The following is a 20,707-nucleotide window of genomic DNA, read 5'->3' on the forward strand; positions in this document are numbered from 1 at the left end:
GCGGGCCGGAGTAGCAGCCCGGCTCGGGTCGCTGGCGGCGGCACTGCATTAATCAGGCCACAGCCTCTGCGGTGCTCCGGGAGGGGAGTAAGAGGCCGGGGCTGGGAAGGAGCTCGAGCTTGTTCGGGCCACAGAGCCTCGCTCCCTCAGTCCTTCCGGCCCCGGACTCAGAGCCAACGGCTCAAGGAGTAGGGCAGGGCCAGCAACTGGCGCGGGTCCGGGGGTCCCGAAGAGAACGGGGGCTGGGAAGGGCGACGCCCCAGGCCTGGCCTCCTCGGAAAGGAGGGGAGCCGTGCACGGGGGCAGCTCTCAGCCCGGGGGCTCACTCCCCACGCCTGTGCTGCGCCGCGGCCGGCCTCTGGTCTCTGCGTGAGCCTGGGAAGTGGGCCCGCCAGGCTCCCGTCAGATGGGCTGCCGAGGAGGGCAGCTGAGCGCGCGCCTCTTTGCATGAATTTCTCAGCGTTACAGTTTCATCTCTCCATTCCCCCACAGTGCTGCTTTTTGTTTCTTAAGACGTGATGCAATGACCAGCATCAGAGATGCAGGCATAGGGGCCGGAAGGAGGGCAGGGAGCAGACAGGAAGCGGAAGGCTGGGCCCGCCTGCCCTGCTGCCCAGGCCGAGGGGAAGCCGGAAGCTTCTGCCTTGGGGCCGTTTTACAAGCTGTGAAGGGAAACCTCAGGGCCCGAGAGGCACCTCGTTTTCCTTCCCCTTCTTCCTTTCACCCTTCCTTCCCTTCACTCCCTTCTTTCTTTGGGGACAGACGCAAGCATCTGTAGAGATACATATACACGCGTACGTGCGTGCTTATAACTACAAGGCCGACTGGTGTTTTGTACTAAGTTTTAAAGAATTAAGGCACTATGAGAGGAGAAGTTAATTTTAATGGAAAAATGTAGTAATTTTTCTCGAAATAAGTAGGATGTGGGGTGGAGTTTTGAGAACGCGGTAAGACTTCTGCATGAGAGAAGAAGGCAGGCCAGGCAGCAAGTAGAGCCTGAACAGCGACAAAACAGTGAGCGATTTCACAGCGTTTGGGAGAGCTGCTGCGGACACAATACAGCAGGTCAGTAAAAGGTCGGGGGAAAGGGATGTATTGGGCATCAGCACACAAATGTGTGGACAGAAATCGAGACGCAGGTGCCTAGATGAAGGGTGGGAACGTTGGTCTTTGCAGAGGGACCAGCAAAGGGTCCCATGGCGCAAAAGATCTGAAGTGTATGGGCCGCTCTGAAGGACGGGAAGATGGCAGATGGTGGGGCTGAGGTGGGGCTGCAAGGGGAGTCTGTTAGGAGGCCCCAGTACTATGGATGCAAGATCATGGGCCGGGAGCAGGAAGAGTGCTTGTGCTTCACACTTGCTTCCCTCCCCTGCTCCTCCCTGTTTCCTCCCCAGTTCACCATCATTGTCCTTGACTTCCTGTCTCTCATCACTGAGAAGTGAAGAGTATTGCAGAATTCCCCTCTCCCCCAAGTTCCTTCTCACCCACACAGGAATGTGCCCTGCTGATCCACATCTTCACAGAACCCTCCGTCGATGCCTTGTCCTGTTGTACCTGCAGCATCCTCTAGAGCAGAGCAGCTCCAAAGTCTACACAAACTGCTTTGTTTCTTCAACCGACAAATAGGCCCACAGCATTGCTTTACCAAAATTACTCTTCAACTCTGCCATCTTAAGGCCAGTGAATGTTTTTTTGGACCTTATCCAAAAGATTTTGGTGCACGGTTTTTTTGGTCATATTTGGCCGAACCTCCATCACAAAACACCTTTTATTCTTAGTTTCATGACATCATACTCTCTTGGAGTTTTCTATATCACTGGCCTCTACTTCTCTTAAAAATTTTCCGGCTCTGTATTTTAGACAGGATCTCCAAATGCTAAAGTATCTTAGGATCTTACTATGGGATTCCTTTCCTCCCCTGCCACCCCTCCCTGTCTCTTCCTACCTCATCTGTGAAGAATCTTTTCATGTATACACTGCTGCAGTGCTGTCTCCTGAATGGATGGATCTCCATCTCAGAGCTTCCCCCGTAGAGCTCCACATTGTTATATCCAACTATCAACTTGACATCTCCACCAGAGAATCTCACAGGAACCTTAAATTTAGCACATCTAAAAGAAAATTCTTAATTCCCTGCTGTACCCAATGCCAGCTGGCTCAGATTCTCCTTCTGTGTCCCCAGTGTAAGAAATGGCATTATCATCCACCTAGGTCCTTACGCCAGAACTCCTGACTCATCTTCAATTCCTCCCTTTCCCTTATCTCCTTATCTAATTCATTGGCAAGTTCTATCAGGCTCACCTCCAACATCTACCTCAAATTGGCTCATTTCTCACTATGATCACTGCTTTCTTATAGTTGAAGTTGCCACTGCCTCCTGCTCGTTTGGTGCAAATACATGGAACTTGTCCCTGTGTTTTGTCTCTTTCCCCTGTACTCTGTCCCCCACAATTCATTCTTTATGCATCAGTGAAAAGAAACTTACAAAAGCACAAATCAGGTCAGAACCCTCCTCTGCTTCAGTGCTGCCCTTTGATTTCTCATCCAATGTAGGATAAAGTTCAGTGCTTCTGGTGGCCTGCAAGGACTTCCTCCCTGGTGTGGTCTCTGCTCATTCCCTACCTCGTGAAGTTATGGTCACTTCTCCCTCAATAAACTGTGGCTCAAAGGTGTCACTGCTGGTCCTTGGATGTGGAGAGCTCTTTTTCTCCCTGTGGCTTTGAAACCGTCTTCAACCTGGAAGTTTTTGCTTGTTCTGGATCTTTTTACAAGATAGTCCCCTTTCGTCCTGCAGAGACACCTTTTCTGACCACCCTCATGGCCCTGCTAACCACTTCACCCTGCTTTCCTCTTTAGCCCTGTTCCCAACTCCAAATGCAGTGCTTGTATGTTGTCTGTCTCCTGGGATTATTCTGTCTTGCTCATCCCTACATTTTCAGCACCCAGCAAAGTCCCTGGGTGTGACTCAGTATGTTACACATTAAGTAGAAGTGAAAAAATCTGGTGAATTATCCCAGGGTGAAGGAGAAGGGAGAATTTCATGAAGGATGAGACTGAAAAGGGGGAAGAATGTAAATACCTGCTTCAGCAAGAGGTGACAGAGAGCGAAGCAGAAGCCTGGGTCGGGAGTGGGTAAAGTGCTGATTTTGTGGCAAGGATGAGATGTGTTGGAGGCTTTTGGCTATGAGCCCATAGCTTGGCAAAGAAGTAAGGATAGAGCTAGGTGTGGGGGTGGAGTCTAAACTGTAATTATAGCACTCAGGGAGGCTGAGGCAGGAGAATCCCAAGTTTGAGCCCAGTCTGGGCAACTTAGTGAAACCCTGAGTCAAAGTAGAAAGTGGGGGCTGGGGATGTAGCTCAGTGTGAAAACCTTGGATTTAATCCTCAGTCCCTCCCTCCCTCTTCCTCCTCCTTCCCTCTCTCTCTCTCTCTCTCTCTCTCTCTCTCTCTCTCTCGCAAACACATGCACATAGAGGTTAAGGATAGAAAGACACAGATTTGGAAAATACCTGTCTTGTTTTGCACTATTAAAACAGAATAGCATCGATTAGATAAGTTATAATGAACAGAGATAGATTGGCTCAGTCTTCTGGAGCCTTCAAAGTCTGGTATCAAGAACCTGGCAGCTTTGGTGATTTGGACCCCCAGATAATGGCTTGAACGCCAGGCTCTTCAAGGGAGGAAGGTTTCCTCTTCACAGTGCTCAAAGTGGAAGGGTGAAGAGAGGAAAGGGGCTCGCTCACCCCTTTACTGCAGCATCAATCGCACCCATGAGGGCAGAGGATGCATCATCTCAACATCTCGTAAAGGTCGGAGGTCTCCCCCGTGATGCTATGATGACAACTGAATTTCTACATCAGTTTAGCAGGGGGCAGCTGTTCAAACTATAGGCAAAAGGATAAAAACATGACTGGTGGGTGAGTCAAGTGAGGGTGGAGGAGAGAGAAGGACTAAGTCCTTAGAACAGGGGAAGAGGCCACGAAGGAACCTGAGAGGCAGGAGGAGAATTAGGAGGACAGATTATTTCTGAAGTTCAGGAACTGTGAGATTTTTGAGAAAAAGTGGAAGTAAGTCTTCAGTTCAGTCCTACAAATATTTCTTGTATGGTCCCTCTGTGTTAAGCCCCATAGTTTACATGGGGCTCCCAATATTAATAAGCTCTCACCTTTTGGGGGGATGTGTATGTTACAGTTTGTTAGGGGAAATAGATGTATAATAATGTTTATATAAATAACTATATGCTCACACACGACAGCACTATATAAGTTTTAAAAAATACACTCATATACAGATATATGTCAAATATTTTAGAACAGTTTTCTGTGGAGTGGAATAGGGTAGAGAATGTGAACGAAAAGGAATTGATACATAAATAAAACAAGACAGCAATCTCAACTAAGCCAGGATACTTTAGAGCCATGAATGGCTCTAAAGATTTAACTATCAGCCCAGCTTGGTAGATCCCTGTAGTTTTTCTCTTTAATGTAAAAAGCTTTTAATTATTTATTTTTTAGTATGACGTGCTAGATCTGTATTATATTCTAATGGAAGAATAAATACAAGGAAAACAAACATCACTTGAGATCCTATTGCCCAGAAATAGCCTCTGCTAATATTTTTGTGCTCCTTTGCACCTTTTTGGTGCTCTTAGTTATTTAAAAATTCCTAATAGTTTCTTTTCAAATCACCTAGGCACAGAGCCTCTTTTTCTAAGATCTGCTCATATCGCTTTTAAGTTATACCTGTGAACCCAGCAGACTTTGCTTGGGGACAAAGAAGAGTATATTTTCATTTTCCAACAGCCTGAAGCTCACACAAAGGGGTGGGTGAAATGAGGTTATGAAGCCCTTGTGTCTTTTTGTTCCTGTTAACTTGTGTAGAAGTCCAAGGGCCTTTTGGAGGAAGTTGACCACCACTTTCACTCCACCACCAAGGTTATCAGCATGTGTTTTGAGACTAATGGAAACCCTGGTAGTAGAGAAAGAAAAGAAAGGAAGGTGTCTCGGTCAGGTCCACAGAAACATTCAGGGAGGCCTGGAGCCCTTGCAGCTGCTGGACCCGAAGTATGATCACATGTCGCGGAGAGGCGTGGATGTGCACAGAAGATCGTTTGTTCCCCAAGAGCTTTGTCGTTGGAACCCAGCCTGCTAACCGTGGAGTGCATGCAGCTAACTAGAACTCTGGGGAAAGGCTTGTCACCTTCCACCCAGTCTGCAGCCACTACTGCCGTCCAGAGCAGCCACGAGCCTGGGTCACTCCAGCACCTCTGCTGTGCGCGGCCACTTGGCTGCAAGGTGCTTCCTGCAGGGAACAGACCCTGACACCAGACACGGGGACTCCTCAGGCAAATGTGATGGCTCAGGGGTGATGGCAGCAGCAGTAGCTGCACGACTGGGCCTTTGGCACATGGACCAGACTTTCTATTTTCATTTTTTTCTGCCTTGAGCAGGACAGCAATAATTGGTCATTTTGGCTTCAGCATTAACCTACCCCTGGGAGCCATCTGAGAAGGAAGGATGAATTGCTTGTGATGGATGACATGAGAGTTTAAAGTCATTTATTTGGCTTTTAAATGAAATGCAACTTGATCTTTACCTCCAATGCATGAAACAAAACAGAATATAGTGTGTGTGTGTGTGTGTGTGTGTGTGTGTGTGTGTGTGTGTGGTTTTCTCTAGTGCTGTTGCTGCAGTGGAGAACTGTACTGTGCAACTCAGAAGCCAATGTTCTAGTCACCCCAGAGTGCGTGTTCTAGTAGAGGAGCAGGTAGAGGTGTAGTAAGGGATTTGGTCTCACCCCAAAGGAGGTCTGGCCTTGGCCCCGGGCCCTGGGAGGTGACCTTCAATCCCTGGAATTGCACAGTGCAGTAAGAAAGTTTTTTGCTATGCATGGTGGGCCCCACTGGCCCCGCCTGGTAGTCACTGGAACCAGGTGATTCAAGGTAAACCACTGAGGCCAGGAGATGTCAGCCCCCACTGCTCCCTGGAGAGGAGGGGGAACTGCAGGTGACATTGTCCTACATGGGCAATGATTCATCAGCCATGCCCACTTAATGGAGACCCAATTAACACTGCACACAGGAGCTCAGGTGAGCAACAGCCTGTCTAAGATTGCATATGGTGGCCAGGAAGAGGTAACACCACCACCTATGGCTTCATGGACGGGGGACAACCAGGCTCACATTTGGGCCTTTGCCAGACTGCCCTGTGGGTCTATTCTTTGGCTGGTCCTAATTTGCTTTCTTCTCCTATAATAAATGTGACTACAAATACAATAGCTGTTAAGGAGTTCTAGCTTTCCAGCCACTTATTGAATCTGAGGGGGACGTGGGCTGGGGGAAGCCCAGAACTTGCAGTTAGCGTAACAAGTTTCAGGTAGACATGGGTTTCTGGAGTATTGTACCATAGGCCCTAAAGTTTGGCTAAGTACAGGTAATAGAAAAATAAAAACAAACAAAATGCCCCCAATAAATGGAAATGTTTCAGAGAGTAAGATCTTCCTGGAGAAAGCAGAGTGATGTGAAGGGGGTGGCGTCTCCCGAGCTGGGTTTTCTGGGACCTTGAGGTGAAGCTTCAGTGATAAAGCGAGCCAGTCAAACATCTGGGGACTCAGTTGGTTTGTCAGGTGGGAACAAAGTAGGCGATTTTGAGGGATGGACAGCAATTCAGTATGGATGGGGTGAGCGCGACAGAGAGATAGCAAAGGATCAAAGAGGCAGATGGTGCCCTATTCTACAGGCTCTGCACTGTGGATCTGAACTCTACATTTTGTTTAGTACAGCTGGAAACTGACTGGAGGATTCAGGCAAGTGCGTGGCAAGACCTGCTTGTCTTCTTCATACATGATTTTACATTGAAGAAGTTCTACTCTCTTTGCTGTTCTGCAGCTTGCTCTTTTTGCTTGGGAGTATGCAGTGTCAGCTCATATCCATTTTGTATGGACCATGCAACGACAAAAAAAATTGCAGAGGGTACTATGAGGACATGGGATGGGCACTTCCAGGCTCAGGGAATCATGGCAGCTTTTCTGGAAGTGAAAAATGGATCTCGGTCTTAGAGGATGAAACAAAAGCTGTGGGAGGGGTCTTGGGGAACAGAATCAGAGGACAGGGTCTTTGGAGGTGGGAAGCTCTGTGGAATGCTGCAGAAAGGCAGGGCAGGGCCAAGAGGCTGGTGGAGTTGATGTTTTAGAAGAGATGGCCAACAACTTTTAAAAGATTGGCTTCAGGGCAGGTGGGAGAATGTGATTTAAATTGGTGTTATTGGGTTACAGGGACAGAAACCATTCAACTGAGAAGGGTGGCTGGTTATTTTTAACATGCTGCTGTCTAGTTTTTATCCAAGAACGGTATGTTGGGATTGGAATCAGAAAGTCAGCAAACCAAAGCCACTCCCTGTTTATCATGGGGAGAATCTGATTGGCTGAGCCCAATCTGTTAGTGGACCTGTCCAGTCTGGATTCTAACACTTTGGGCAGGCCAGCAATTTCCAAGAACAGGAGTTGGGCAGGCTTTCCAAACGCGCCTTCTGAGCATTTGTTAAGATGAAGAGCACAAACTCTATAGCCAGAGTGCCTGTTTCAGAATCCACTTTACCACTTCCCAACTGTGTGATCTTAGGCTAATAGCTCAGCCACTCTGCTAAAACACGAGGATGCTAAAGATGGTGTTTGTGGTACAATATTGTTGCAGATTAAGTGAATTACTACATCATATGTAAGCACTAAGAAGAATGGCTGGCCAACAGAAAAGTGTTGACCATTATTTTTGTGAGGGTGTTATGAGAAAATGCAAAGACGGGGAAAAGTTAGATGTGCAGAATTTTGACAGTGAAGGAAAGGAGAGAAATACTAGGAGTTTAGGAGAAGTTGGTAGGGACGGGGGACGTATGGAGACACAGGAAGGGCAGACACCTTTATTGGTTCAGGGAGCAGCACCCAGAGTGAAGTCCCATGGGTGAGACACTGGAGAACAGTGGGGGCAGCGTTGCCGAGGAGCCGGAAAGGTGCGGCTTCATCAGCAGAGGCGGAGGAGCAAAAGGTTGGCTGGGCAGCGAAGGGGCTTTGGACAGGAGAAAATTCACATCCAAAGGCCCTGCTCGTTGCTGTAAAGGAATTGGCAAAGGATGCAGCCAAAAATGAAGGTCAAGAGCATGTTTGGGGACTTAGGGAGACCCAGAAGGCTTCAAAGAATTTCGATGGCTCCTCCTGCATGAAATTAAAAGACAAAAGAGACGTAACACATCCCTCTCTTCATGCTTCAACAACTCTTGTCCTGCATTCCTGATGTATTCATCGTTCGCCTGTCCGAAGCCCCTTCTTGCAAGCTGCCTGAATGGACTTGCAGGCCCTGTGGGTCATCACAGATTCCGCTCAGTTCCAGGTGTGAGTTAGGGAAAAGCACCCCCCTCGGGGGAAGGCAGCTGAGAGGAAGGGCACCTTCTCATAATCTGCAGAAAAGTGCTACCTGTTTGCCAGCCTCTCCTTCTGTGAAATTAAAAAATGTGGAAAAAAATCACAGGTGAAAACAACACCACAGGCCAGAGTCCAAGACTGGCGGGTGAATTTCATTCCTTTTTATTTTCCCGCTGGGGTCCTGGGCTAGGCACGGCCAGTACAATTGCATGGCTCAGGGCCTTCAAGTTTGTTTCCCTTAGTAGGTAACACAGTACTTAGTGTAAGGGAGATGCTTAAAAGAGCTGTTGAGTAAATAAACAAATTATGTTGATATAGTGAATTATGTATAGAACCAACCAGGGGTGGGAAGGACATAAATAATTGCTAAGCATAATTTAAGTATTTAAAGCATGGTTTTAGAGTGAATGGATGAATAAAATAAATGGTACTGAAGACTCAGCTGAGGCTGGAAGGATGGATCTGTTTTCTACTCTAGATCTGATTTTCGAGCGAGTCTGACCATCTTGTACGCAGAGGCTGCCAAAGTCACTGGTTGCAGATGGGCAGGGCGACATGGAAAAGGATCCAGAGCCCGGATTTTTTCTCTAGTCATCCTCAAAACCTCTAGGACTTTTCCCAGAAGGGATCCCTTATGGGGTGTCCATCATCCTGTGCTGCTCTGTATCTCCACAGGATGCTGGAGTGTATCAGTCCTCACTCAGGTCCTCAAAATGGGGTTGATCAGAATTACTCGAGGGTGGGGAGGGCTCCATCACTGGGCCTCGGCTCTAGAAGAGGCCTGAAGATGTGCTTTTCCAGTAATTCTTGCTCTGCTGCTGTCTCTTTCTGGACCATATTCTGTGAAGAGCTGCCTCCCTTCGTCCCTCCCTCCCTCTCTCCTTTCCTTTTCTTCTTTCTTTCTTCTGTCTTTCCCCTTTCTCCTCCTCTTCCTCCTCCTCCTTGCTGGGGATCAGACTCAGGGCCTCCTGGTGCTAGGTAAGTGCTCTGCTTCTGAGTTACATCCATAGCTCTTTTTATTTTGAGGCGAGATCTCGCTATGTTGTCCCAAACTTGTCATCCATCTGCCTCAGCCTTTAATGTAGCTGACGCTGTAGGTGTCCAGCACCAAGCCTGGTAGGAGCTGTCTTTTTCAAATCTTCCACCAAGCACTGCCTAATAGAGAAAGATCTTATTCCAGCAAAATCCATGTGCTATGTTCTGCACCCAGGCTGTCCTCTCTTCCCCTCTTTCTTGTCTACTGTGGTCCCTAGAGAACAAGGAAATTTAAAGGATCAGCTACAAGAGGCAGAGTTAGAGCCAGGTGTGATGGTGTACACTTGTAATCGCAGTGCTCTGGGAGGCTGGGTCAGGAGGACCGCAAGTTTAAGCTCAGCTGGGAACTCAGAAAGACCTTGTCTCAAAAGAATAAAAAGGGTGGGAATGTAGGTCAGTGTGAAGGCCCTGGGTTCACTCCCCAGTACTGGGGTGTGTATCGGGGTGGAAAGAACAAAGCAGCAGAACTAGTTGTCTTCACTTGGTGGGGTCAGTTCAGCTCAGGGGCACAGAGTGTCCTTCCTCTCACTGCTGTCGAAGGCTGGGGACAGCATCACTCCTCTTCAGAGAACTTTCTGGTGAGAGCCAGGTCTTGACTTGGTGTCAGTTAATAGTGGTCCTCTTGTGGGTCCTACCCAGTTGGCTGAGGACCTGCTGACTGAGCAAAGGCCCCGGCTTCCCTGCCTACAACTGCCTGCTGTGATCCGGGGCTCAGCCCCAAGGTCTGGCCCCATGTCTTCCTGGCCAGCCCCTCCCTGGCCTTCCACTGGGCTCCTCATGCAGCGTCTGCCTCTCTCTGCCCCAGATCACCAGTGTTGCCTCCTTGCAGCAATTGCTCCTGTTTTCCAGGTACAATACATTTCCTAAGGACAAAGACCAGGGCCAATTACACCTGGAGTATCTCTCTTACTTTCCCACACTGTGATATCCACCCCGGTGCTGTGGAGGTACACAGTAGATACTCAGTAAACGACTGCTTCCCACACCAGAAGCAAAAGTCTCTGTTCTCATCATGCTTAGATACATATAACTTGCCTCGTCTCTGTAGCACAGCCCTTTCTCAGCACACACTGGCAGTTTAAAACCAGCTTCATGAGATATTTTTTACTTCTTTCAAAATACTTAAGTTCCAGGGACTGGGATGCAGTTGGGTGGTAGAGCATGTGCTTAGCATGTGCAAGGCCCTTGGCTCAATCTCCAGCCCTAAAAAAAGCACACAAAATACTTAAATCCTTGCAGCTACTTTGGAAGAAGTCAATGCCAGCTTCCGGTCAAGCATTTGATACCCTGGACTCCATAACCCATGCACCAGAACCACTGTTTGGGAAGACTTTTACTGGCCTCAGCATGAGATAGGCCTTCCTTACCCTACTGCATTGGTTCAGAGACACATCAGTGCAGAAAACTGTGTGCAGAAAAGGTTTCTGGTTATTGGCAATCAAAGACTACCCTGAATCAGGACAAATTCAGTGCTACATCTTTGTATTTCAGTTTTATATTTTTATACTTCACCTGTCAAGTTGCATAATAATATCTGTAGAACTTACCTACTGCACTTGTGATTTTAAAATATCTAAACTTATGAAAATGCACCAAAAAGTGCAAGGTAAGTTGTAAATACAAGATATTCTATTTCTGCCTGTGCAGAGATCCTGTCTTCAGTTCTGACACCGTGTGTCTTAACTGCACAGTATTCTCTGTGGGCTGCTGTGTGTGTGTGTGTGAAACACATATTCAGACACATGAATACGCTTTAAAAAGTGTATCTTTTTATCTCTGTGTGTCTATTTATATATCAGCAGTTTTTTTTTAAAGATCTGTCTCTGGTAATTGCATATGTCAGGGATATCGTGTGGATTCATTTCTATGTCCAGGTTTAATGAGGATCTTATAGTCTGCCTTGAACATAGCTGGCTAAATTGCACACATGTTTATTAAATATAATCACAAATATAGATTCAGGTATACCACAGGGCACATCCTGTTCCCTTTAAACAAAATGGGCACATTTTGGCCAAGTCCAACTTAATAGTTTCCAAGGGGAGTATTAGCCCTATGTTTCTGTCTTAGTTACTTTTTTATTGCTGAGACAAAATACCTAGCATCAAAAGTTAAAGAAGGAAAGGTTTACTTCACCTTGAAGTTTGTAGAGGTTTCAGTCCATTGTTGGTTAGTTCCAAGGTGAGGTAGCATGGCTGAGAGGCATCACAGAGGAGAAACAGTCCATGGCACGGCAAGCAGAAGACAGTGAGCAGCAAGCAGAAAAGCAGTAGCAGCAGAAGTGAACCTGCCTTTTCTTTTTATTCCATCCAGGCCACCAGCCTTTTGGGTGGTACCACCCAGAACTATGCTAATTATAATCAGTGGGCTAATTTAGTACATACATCCTTAATCCTGGTATCATATGCCAAAGTCAAACCAGCTCCAAAAGCCCTACCTATGAGCCCATGAAGGTTTTTTGGGGGGGCATCTAGATTCAGGCCATAATAGTCTTTTCCCCCTTCATTTTGGAAGAATTTCATCCTTTACTCTTTGATTTTTGAATTAATATCCATAATTTGACACTAATTGTTGAAAATAAAAATTTTAGAGACCTTTTCATATATCTTCGTTATGAAAGATGATTACTCACCAGCTCAAGGTAGTTTCTATGCTTTGGTGGGAGTTATTATTCCAGGATGAGGTGATTGGTATTGGATGCTAGGAAAAAAAGGAGGAAGAAAACAAGGGTACACACTCAACAGAACAGGTTTATTTCAGAACAAAGATGAGAGACTACTCTGGCACCAGAACAGATCCTCTTGTACAGGCTACGAGGTCTTTTAGAGGGTCATGGTGGGAGGAGGGGGCAGTTCAGAGAAAGGGCATTGTGGGTACCTGCTAAGAACAAGGCTTGAGAAAATGCAAGGTGTCATGGTTGCTCAGAGATGAGGCTTGGGGATGTGCAAGGAGTTGTGGTTGCTATCAATACCAGGGCTCATAATGATATCTGAGTCCCCAGGTATAGTTGTGCTGGGGGTAGGAGTTTAGAGTAGTTTCTGGTCAACCTAAGATGGCAGTGGTTGGATTCCTTCACTGAGTCATCCCTGAAAAACACAGACAACCCATTTCAAACATTCCTGAGTAGCTCAAGTGCACTGTGTATGGCTTACAAGTAGTACAGGCTTGTGATAAAGGGGATCCTGTTTCACATAACTGATTGCATTTGACATGAGAAACACAGACTGGACCTTGACCCCAATTAATGAAATTGCCAATGGCTATTGACAGGCATTAGCCCAGTGTCTGTGATATGATTGTATAACCTCATTAGTTCAGACTTCATTAATTTAGAATTTGGGTTCATTCATACAAAGCTATTTTTTACATTTGTCTGTATACTATAGACTAGATTATGCTGCTGAAATTTGTAATGTGAACAGTTATGTAGGGGACACATTTAACATATATAAGCATAATTTCAGCAAGCAGAGATACTTCAGTGGATAGTCTTTCAGTTTGTATTTGAATCACCTAAGGGGAAATAGGTGTGAGGTGGACAGATCAATTTTGCATGAAGACTATAACCAAAAAGACTTCAGAGCTGTGGTTCTTTTCTGTGCCCTATGCTACACAGTTTCTTGCTCATGGCACTTCAGTTTCTCTTATCTGCTCCATTTTCTTTACTAACTAGTTCCTCTGCGAGCCCATGGATTTTAGAGCCTAAAGACTTCAACTTGTACGTGGGTATTTTGTTCTTATTTTCTCCAAACATGAAATGCCCAGTCTCCTAGTGCTGTCTTTGTCAAATTTCCGATAAGACAACCGTCTTTTAAGCAAGGTGACATACACTGTATGTTGGTGGTCAGATGACTACGATAACCCTTGGTCCGAAATACTTTGCCAGAATGGGGGCAGGGTCACGTGTTACAAGCCAAGGCCACCTAAGCAGTTGATTGTCCCTTAGGACCAGGACTCTAGGTAAGCCATGGATTAGGTTGCTGTGGTTGACTGTGTCAGAGGAAGGAGGCGCTAGCCCACATGGAGAGGACTTCTGGCATGCTGCTGCAGCACCCACGTATCACAGTATGGCCTCCTTCATACTGGATTCGCTGCCATGTAAAGCATTGTTCACATTGGCTGGGGAGGCAAGGACCCCGAAGGTCCACGATGACTCCCACTGCTTTTACACATTGCACTTGTCCTGTGATGAGTCCTCATCCTTCTTCTCTTCTACAGATTCTTGATTAGATATCTCCCTCCAAATCCATGACTCCAGTCATCCTTATGATGACTCTCGAAATCTAAGTTTCCAGCTCAGCTTTTTTCTAAGTTCCAAACTGTTATACCCAGTTTTCTTATAGATGTCTGCATCTGAAATCCAGAACTGTAAGTCGAAATTATTATTTTTTCCAAAACTTCTTCCTAAATTTCTCAATTCCCTGAATTTCCACTTGATTGACTCTAAACCATCCCCCTTGATTAAGTAAAAAAAATCCCAATAATCTTGAATCTTCTCTTTCTGTCTACCAGTCAGATCCATTCAATGTCTACATTGCACTGGTTCTTTCAGATACTTCTTGAGTGAGCCCCTCCCTCATTGCCATGGCCTTTGTTTGTTTCACCTGCATTTCCTAATAACTGGAAGCCCTGTTCCATGCTTTATTTCTTTCTAACCTATCATCCAATGCCAGAATTATCTAAAGCTTATTAATAATGTCTGTTCCTTAACTAAAAATCATCAGTGGATCCCAGTTGCCTATAAGATGAATTCTAAATTTCTTAGCAGTTATTACACCATTTACAGTCGGCCCCTAACTACCGCTTTCTTTTTTGCTCCTTCTCACTCCTTGGACCTCAGTCACACTCAGTTATCCATTGTCCTCCTTAGTAGGTCAAATTCTTCTGTAGCTTTATATCTTTGTATAACTACATTTTGCCTTATCCATATAGGTTACCTCAAAATTTGAGAACCAAAATCCTAAGGCATATGTTTCCTTTTTGGAGCTCCCAATGCTCTTAGTCCACTCTTCCACTGAAGCATTTTGCATATCACATTGGCTGGTTTGTAGATGCTAGTGCCGTCAGATCCAAGAAGGTAACATTAATGTCTGGTGCCACTGAAAACTGCAATTTGAAGAGTGCCATGTCCTTTGTAGGGGATATTGCTCATCTTTGTTCCCTGACCACATCTGAGCATCTTTTGTATATTTGCATCATTTGCACACATTATGAGTCCTGCTACAAGAACAAAATATTTCTGGATTTAGAAGGTGTTCTTGTCAGCCTTCTCATTGCTAGAACAAAATGCCCTACAGCTCCAATTTAAAGTAGAAGTTGATTTGGCTCATAGTTTCAGAGAACTCAGTCCATCATCAGGGGTTCTAAGGCAGGAACATCATATTGGAAAGGCATGGTGCAGCAAAGTTACTCAGTTCACGGTGGGTAGGAAGCAGAGCATAGGAAAAGGATGCCAGAGAGAGAGAGATATCCTCCCAAGGAAGACCCTCATTGGCCCACCCTGCCATCTGCCCCCCGCCCAACAGTGCATTCTGCTGTGAACATCAGTGGATGATTGCATTGATGAGTATGGTGTCCTCATGAGTCCCCATGATCCATACACCCCTTTAGGAATCTCTAAATCCAGTCAAGGTGAAAATTAGTACGCACTAGCATAGGGTGTAAGTAAAAAGAAAGGAAATAAGGGAAAAGAAAAAATATGAGAAAATGAAAAATGTAAATAAAGTGTTTGTAAACAGGGAGGGGAGGAGGGGGTGAAGAGAGGGCAGGGACAAGGGGAAAAATGAGAACCAAGACCTGTTGTATAAAGGTACAAGATTCCAATAATGAGTGTAACTGTACTGTATACCTAAAATGTACCAATAAATTTAGTGAGGAAAAAAAAAAAATTCAGTCCCACCAGTAAGAGGTGTCATTTCCAGGAGTTGGGCAAGGAAGGGTGCTGACCAGGGTGCTGATGCTTTGGCTGCCTCTTGCTGAAGGCACCTGGCCCTGTGGATGGCAGTTCAAAGCTGCAGAAGGCCAAGTCCACACTTTCTGGATTCCAAGCAGTAATGGCAGTGGTTTCCTGCTGGTGAGGCTTCTGTGGTGCAATTGGGTTTCATTCTGGCTACAAACTAAAGCTTTAGAATCAGTCTTGCTGACCCTGTCAGTGTCTGTGAGCTACTACCCTCTAATACATTTCTTTCATATTTTAGCTAACTAAACAGATATTGTCATTTGTACCTAAGAGCTCAGGATCAAAAGATAATCCCAAATGAAAACATATGTACACATATCTATATCTGTGTGTGTGTGTGTGTGTGTGTGTGTGTGTGCATAATACTCTTTTTTATGGCTTCTGTAAGAAATTGCTACAAGCTTAAGACCTTAAAAATAGCACAAATTTATTATTTTACAGTTCTGCTGGTGGTCACAAGCTTGACAGATCTCACCGACTTAATCAGGTGTGGACAGGTTGCAGTCTTTCCAGGAGACTAGGGCAGAATCTTTCTCCTCCACATTTCCAGTTTTTGGAGGTTGCACACATTCTAGGCTCTTGGTGCCCTTCTCCTATCTCCAAAGCCAGCAACAGTGAGCCAAGTGCATTTCGTACTTCAAGTTTCCCCTGCTTCTTTTGCTGTCCCACGTCCAGCTGACTGAAGCTGGGAAATGCTTGTTTTTTAAAAGACTCATTGATTAGACTGGGCCAACCTAGACAATCCAGCATAATCCCCAATCTCAAGGCCCTCAACCTTAATTACAGCTGCAAAGCTCCTGCTTTCCTGTAAGGTAGCTTATTTACAGTTCCCAGGGATTAGGGTTTGGAGGTCTTTGGGAGCCATTATTCTTGCCATTATTCATCATATTATCTCTCTCTCTCTCTCTCTCTCTCTCTCTCTAAATGCTGGACTGGACTAGCATGTCTTGTCATATCTCCCCACGTTTCCAGAAAAATTTCATGCCTCTTTTTTTTTTTTTATGTCTGTCACCCTGTTCACTACATGTCTCAGGGCCACAGTTCTATCTTGCTTATCTTCAAGTGCCTGCACATATCTAACACTTGCCAACTACACCGTTGGCTGCAATGTCAGCAAGACAAACTTATTGGGAAGCTGCTGCAGCTCCCCTTCCCTGCAGGGGCTGAGGCCCACCTTGCAGATGTGGCCCTCCCAGTAGCAGGAAGCTCCTCCCAGTTGAGGCTGTGGTGCAGTGGCTGTTGGATGTTTTCCTGAGGCACTGTCTTTTACTTACATGTGCCAGCTGTTACTTCAGCTCCTGAGAGACGTCACAATTCATATCTTTAATTTAATTAATCCTGTAACCTCCTAGGGAGGCAAGGCAGCCTCAGATGTGAAGTACAAAGGGGGTGACACAGGGGGTCCTGGGCTTTTCTGTAATCACCAGAGGGGAGTCCTAAGTGGCCAAGGGAGGGATGACCTGCTGGCCCCTGCTCAGGTCTCCTCCCATGGTCCTCACAGCTTCCTTCTTGCCACTCACCATCTGTCACTGTGTACCCAGGCTCTGAGGAAAGGCAGTCTATGAGGGAGACAGATAGGCTTCTAAAGCCCAGGGGCACTTTCTAGTGTACAGCACATCTGGCAGCACTTCACATTGTGGCTGGCCTAGATTCTGTGATGAAATCAGCTCACAAACATGGAGGATCCTTACGACTCGTAGAAAGATCTTAACTCACTTCCTCCTGCATTTGGGATTCGTCTCTCACATTAATGACCCCCTGCATGATCTGGCTCCTGCTGATTTCTCTCAGTAATACTCTGTTGGCTTTCAGAAGCCTGACCACACCTGTCCATTCCCAGGTCTTACAGTGCTGGGCCACTATTTCTTCTCCCTGGGCCATTTCCTTCCTTCTCTTTCCTGCTGCTTCATTGAGCTGACTCACACCCTACTTTAGGTCTCTGCCTAGAGTCCCTTATTCTAGGGAGGTTTTCCCACCTCCCATGCTAGGTTAGGTCTCTCTGCCACATATTCTCATAAAACACATCACCACTGTAATTACCTAATTATCTGTAGTGATGTGATTATACTTTAAGGTCAGTCTTTCCTCTTTAGACTATAAACTCCACAAGGAACTTATCTTGTTCACCCTTTTTATCCTCCGAGTACAGCACAGTGCCAGAATAGAGGTACTATTTAATAAGAATTCATTGAGTTAATAGCTTTCCAGTATAATCCCACCAGTATGCTAGGGAAGATATTACAGAAGAGATTGGGAGGTGGCAGGTTTCCAATTCAATTGCAATTTGTGAGGCCAACGAACTTCATTTTACATTTTAAACAATCACTCAAAGTATTATCTCCTTTATTCCTTATCCCCAGGTCCTAGCAATTATTGAACAAATAGTCAGTGACAGAAGTAAGGCAGCAGGTGGCCTGATATTGGTTGGTAGGCACTAAAAGAGCAGGCCCAGACCCAAGGCTGTGGACTTGCCTCCCCTTTGTGCCTCAGCTCTCTTGCTTTCTGGGCTAGAAGCAGAAGGGCCTTCCTACCTCCATTTTAAAGGAGGTAGGCAGGGTGGATGCATGTCTTCCCACAAGTTTGCGTGGAGAAATCTCACCAATTTTGTAAAAGTGTTGAAATTGCTCCCCATCACTTCTCCTATCCACTCCGATGGCTTGAGCATACACCTTGTTATGGTTTATATCTAGATGTCCCCCAAACCTCATGTGCTCATAGGCTGGTGGAGCTTTGGAAACGTGAGTGAATTATGGGGCGGTAGAGTTGGCTCACAGGTAGGAGGCAGGATGTGTTTGGAAGGGTCAGGTCGCGGGGTCATGACCTGGAAGGATGTATCTTCCCTCTCTGGCTCCTGCCTTCCTGTCTCTATTTCCCATGGCCACGTGGTGAGCAGCTTTCCTCTGCCATTTCCTTCTGCCCCTCTGTTTCTTCTTTGGAGCCTGACTGTGGGCTGAAACTTCTAAAAAGCTGTGAGCCAAAATAAACTTCTCCTCCTTCAAGCTGCAGGTGTCGGTATTGTGTCTCAGTGACACGAAAGTGACAAAAATATAACCAAACAGACATACCCGAGCAGTGTAATCCATAGGCCTGTGCTACCTGGATATCAGCTGGAGTCTCACTGTCTTCTGAACTGCACATCCCACTGGGATGAGACCCACCTGGGCAGTGTGCACATGCCTTGCCTTTCCGTCACTAAGTGATTTCGTTCCCCAGAGCAGATTCATCACAAGGCTGATATCTGCCTGTCTGAGTGAAGTTCAGCACTGAGGAGGGACCCTCATTGCTCCACCACCGATGGCTTCACTGTGTAATAGACGTGCTGTTCCTAAATGTCCTTGGATATTTCCTAATGGCCCCCACTCCTGTTACAAGGCATCTCCAGTTACATTACATAGACTCTTCTCTCTCTTATTTCTCATCTAACCCTGAGTCTTGTCACTTTTTTGTGCAAAGAAATCCAGCTGTCTTTGACTGTCAGTCTTCAAATCCAGCCCTTGAGGCCATCTTCTACTTTCAGTAGACATACCAGGTACAGAGGACCGTAATATGGATGATGGCCAAGGAAGGCTGTGAAGAGTCAACCCCACAATTGGCTTGTTTTGAGAAGTGCATCTGGCTGAAGCCTATGTGCTGAGGTCAGAGTGACTCGCACCCAAATTCCATTCCCACAACTAAAACCTTCAGACTAGAAGGACAGTGTTCTAATTATAATCACATATTTTGTCTATTCTGTTCCTAATTAGAGAATGACTTGTCCTTTATGAGCCTTGTTTACATTAATTTCTGTAGAAACCACACAGCACTTTTACCCCAATTGATTGCCAATAAAAGCCAGTGCTGGGACTCTGCAGCACCTTTGTTGGCTACACCGGCATTGGTCATCCTGGCCCCTGCTTTCTCTCTTAGTTCTGTCTCTTAGTGTATTCTTTCTCAGGCCTGTGTTGTATACTGGGCAGGTGGGTACTAGAACCTGGCTACACGGGTTGCTGGCAACCAGGTCCTAGAACTTGGATATTTTGCCTCCTCCAAAATTCATATGTTGAAAACTTTATCCCAGATGTAATAGTATTAGGAGGTGGGACCTAGTGAGACTTGGTTAGGTTTTGAGGGTTGATCTCTCATGAATGTATTAACACTGCTATAAAAGGCTTTGTGGGAAGGAGTGTTCTCTTCTTCCTACTTTTCTGCTATGTGAGGACATGGTATTCTGCCTCTCCTAAGGGCACAGCATTCAAAGCACCAGCTTGGAAACAAAAGAAAGTAGACCTAGTCGAACCTGCTAGCATCTTTACCTTAAACTTCCCAGACTCCAGAATTTCAAGAGAATAAAGTCCTGTTCTTTATAAATTACCCAGTCTTAGAAGTTCTGTTATAGTAGCATGAATGCGCTAAGATACAAGGGTATTTTCCTAACCAAAGGCAGCTTTCTTCCTAAGAGTAGGGCTGTGTGTGTGTGTTTATGTGTGTAAATATATTATGGCTCACTTGTTCTTAATATTTCCTTACCTTTCATATTTTAAGGTCCCAGATGCTTATATGTATGTATGTATATATGTGTGTGTATGTGTATATGTATTTGTTGTATTGGGGATTGAATTCAGGCCTTTGCACTGAGCTACATCTCTAGCCCCTTTTTATTTTTTAATTTTAAGACAAAGTCTTGCTATGTTACCAAGTTGCCCAGGCTAGGCTTGAACTTGTGATCCTTCTGCTTTGGCCTCTTAGAGTGCTGGGAATATAGGTGTCCACTGCCATGCCTGGCTCCAAAATTCTTTTTAAAGAGAGTTTTGAGCTCATAATTAGGATCAGGAGGAGAAGAATGCAAATTGTCACTATGGGTAGACAGAGAGCATATTGCAGAACAGCAGAAGACACCTGTAAACCATGGAACCGAGCAAAGGGTAAGGCCCAGATTAAAAGTATCCTCTGGAAGTGAATACTATAATGGAGCATATAGGGCCAGGCTTTTGGATTTGGGACACAGGGTGAGGGGTGGGGTACTGGAGGCCTCTGAGATGAGCAGGTGTTTGATGGAGATTGGGAAGGAAGGAGAGGACCCACTGGATCAGTAACCCACCTCTGTAACTGTTGCTCCAGCTCCCAGAGCCTGGCTGTCAATCATCATTGAAGAAGACCTGGGAAATACTTCTTGAGAACTGGGAGCCAAGGCCATGGTGAGGCCAGAGAAGGGTACTGTTAGGTCATTCTCACCACACAGAGTGAACAGGAATGGCAGTGTGGACTGTGAGGACGAGCAGTGGAGGGTCATTAGAACAGGAACATAAATACTCGGTGTCTTCA

At 45.9% G+C, this 20,707-nt stretch overlaps 1 long non-coding RNA gene across 3 annotated transcripts in view; it reads left to right on the forward strand.

The window, feature by feature from the left end:
* Positions 1–6: 6 nt before the first annotated feature.
* The window catches only part of LOC104872236, a 64,982-nt gene continuing 44,281 nt past the window's right edge, over positions 7–20,707 (forward strand). For all 3 annotated transcript variants that reach the window (XR_004518140.1, XR_783096.3, XR_004518139.1), the window contains exon 1: positions 7–1,065. This is a non-coding gene — a long non-coding RNA (uncharacterized LOC104872236). The remainder of the gene's footprint in view (positions 1,066–20,707) is intronic.

The sequence above is a fragment of the Fukomys damarensis genome, unplaced genomic scaffold, assembly GCF_012274545.1.
Source record: "Fukomys damarensis isolate Sample0158 unplaced genomic scaffold, DMR_v1.0_HiC HiC_scaffold_19, whole genome shotgun sequence".
NCBI classification, from domain to species: domain Eukaryota; kingdom Metazoa; phylum Chordata; class Mammalia; order Rodentia; family Bathyergidae; genus Fukomys; species Fukomys damarensis.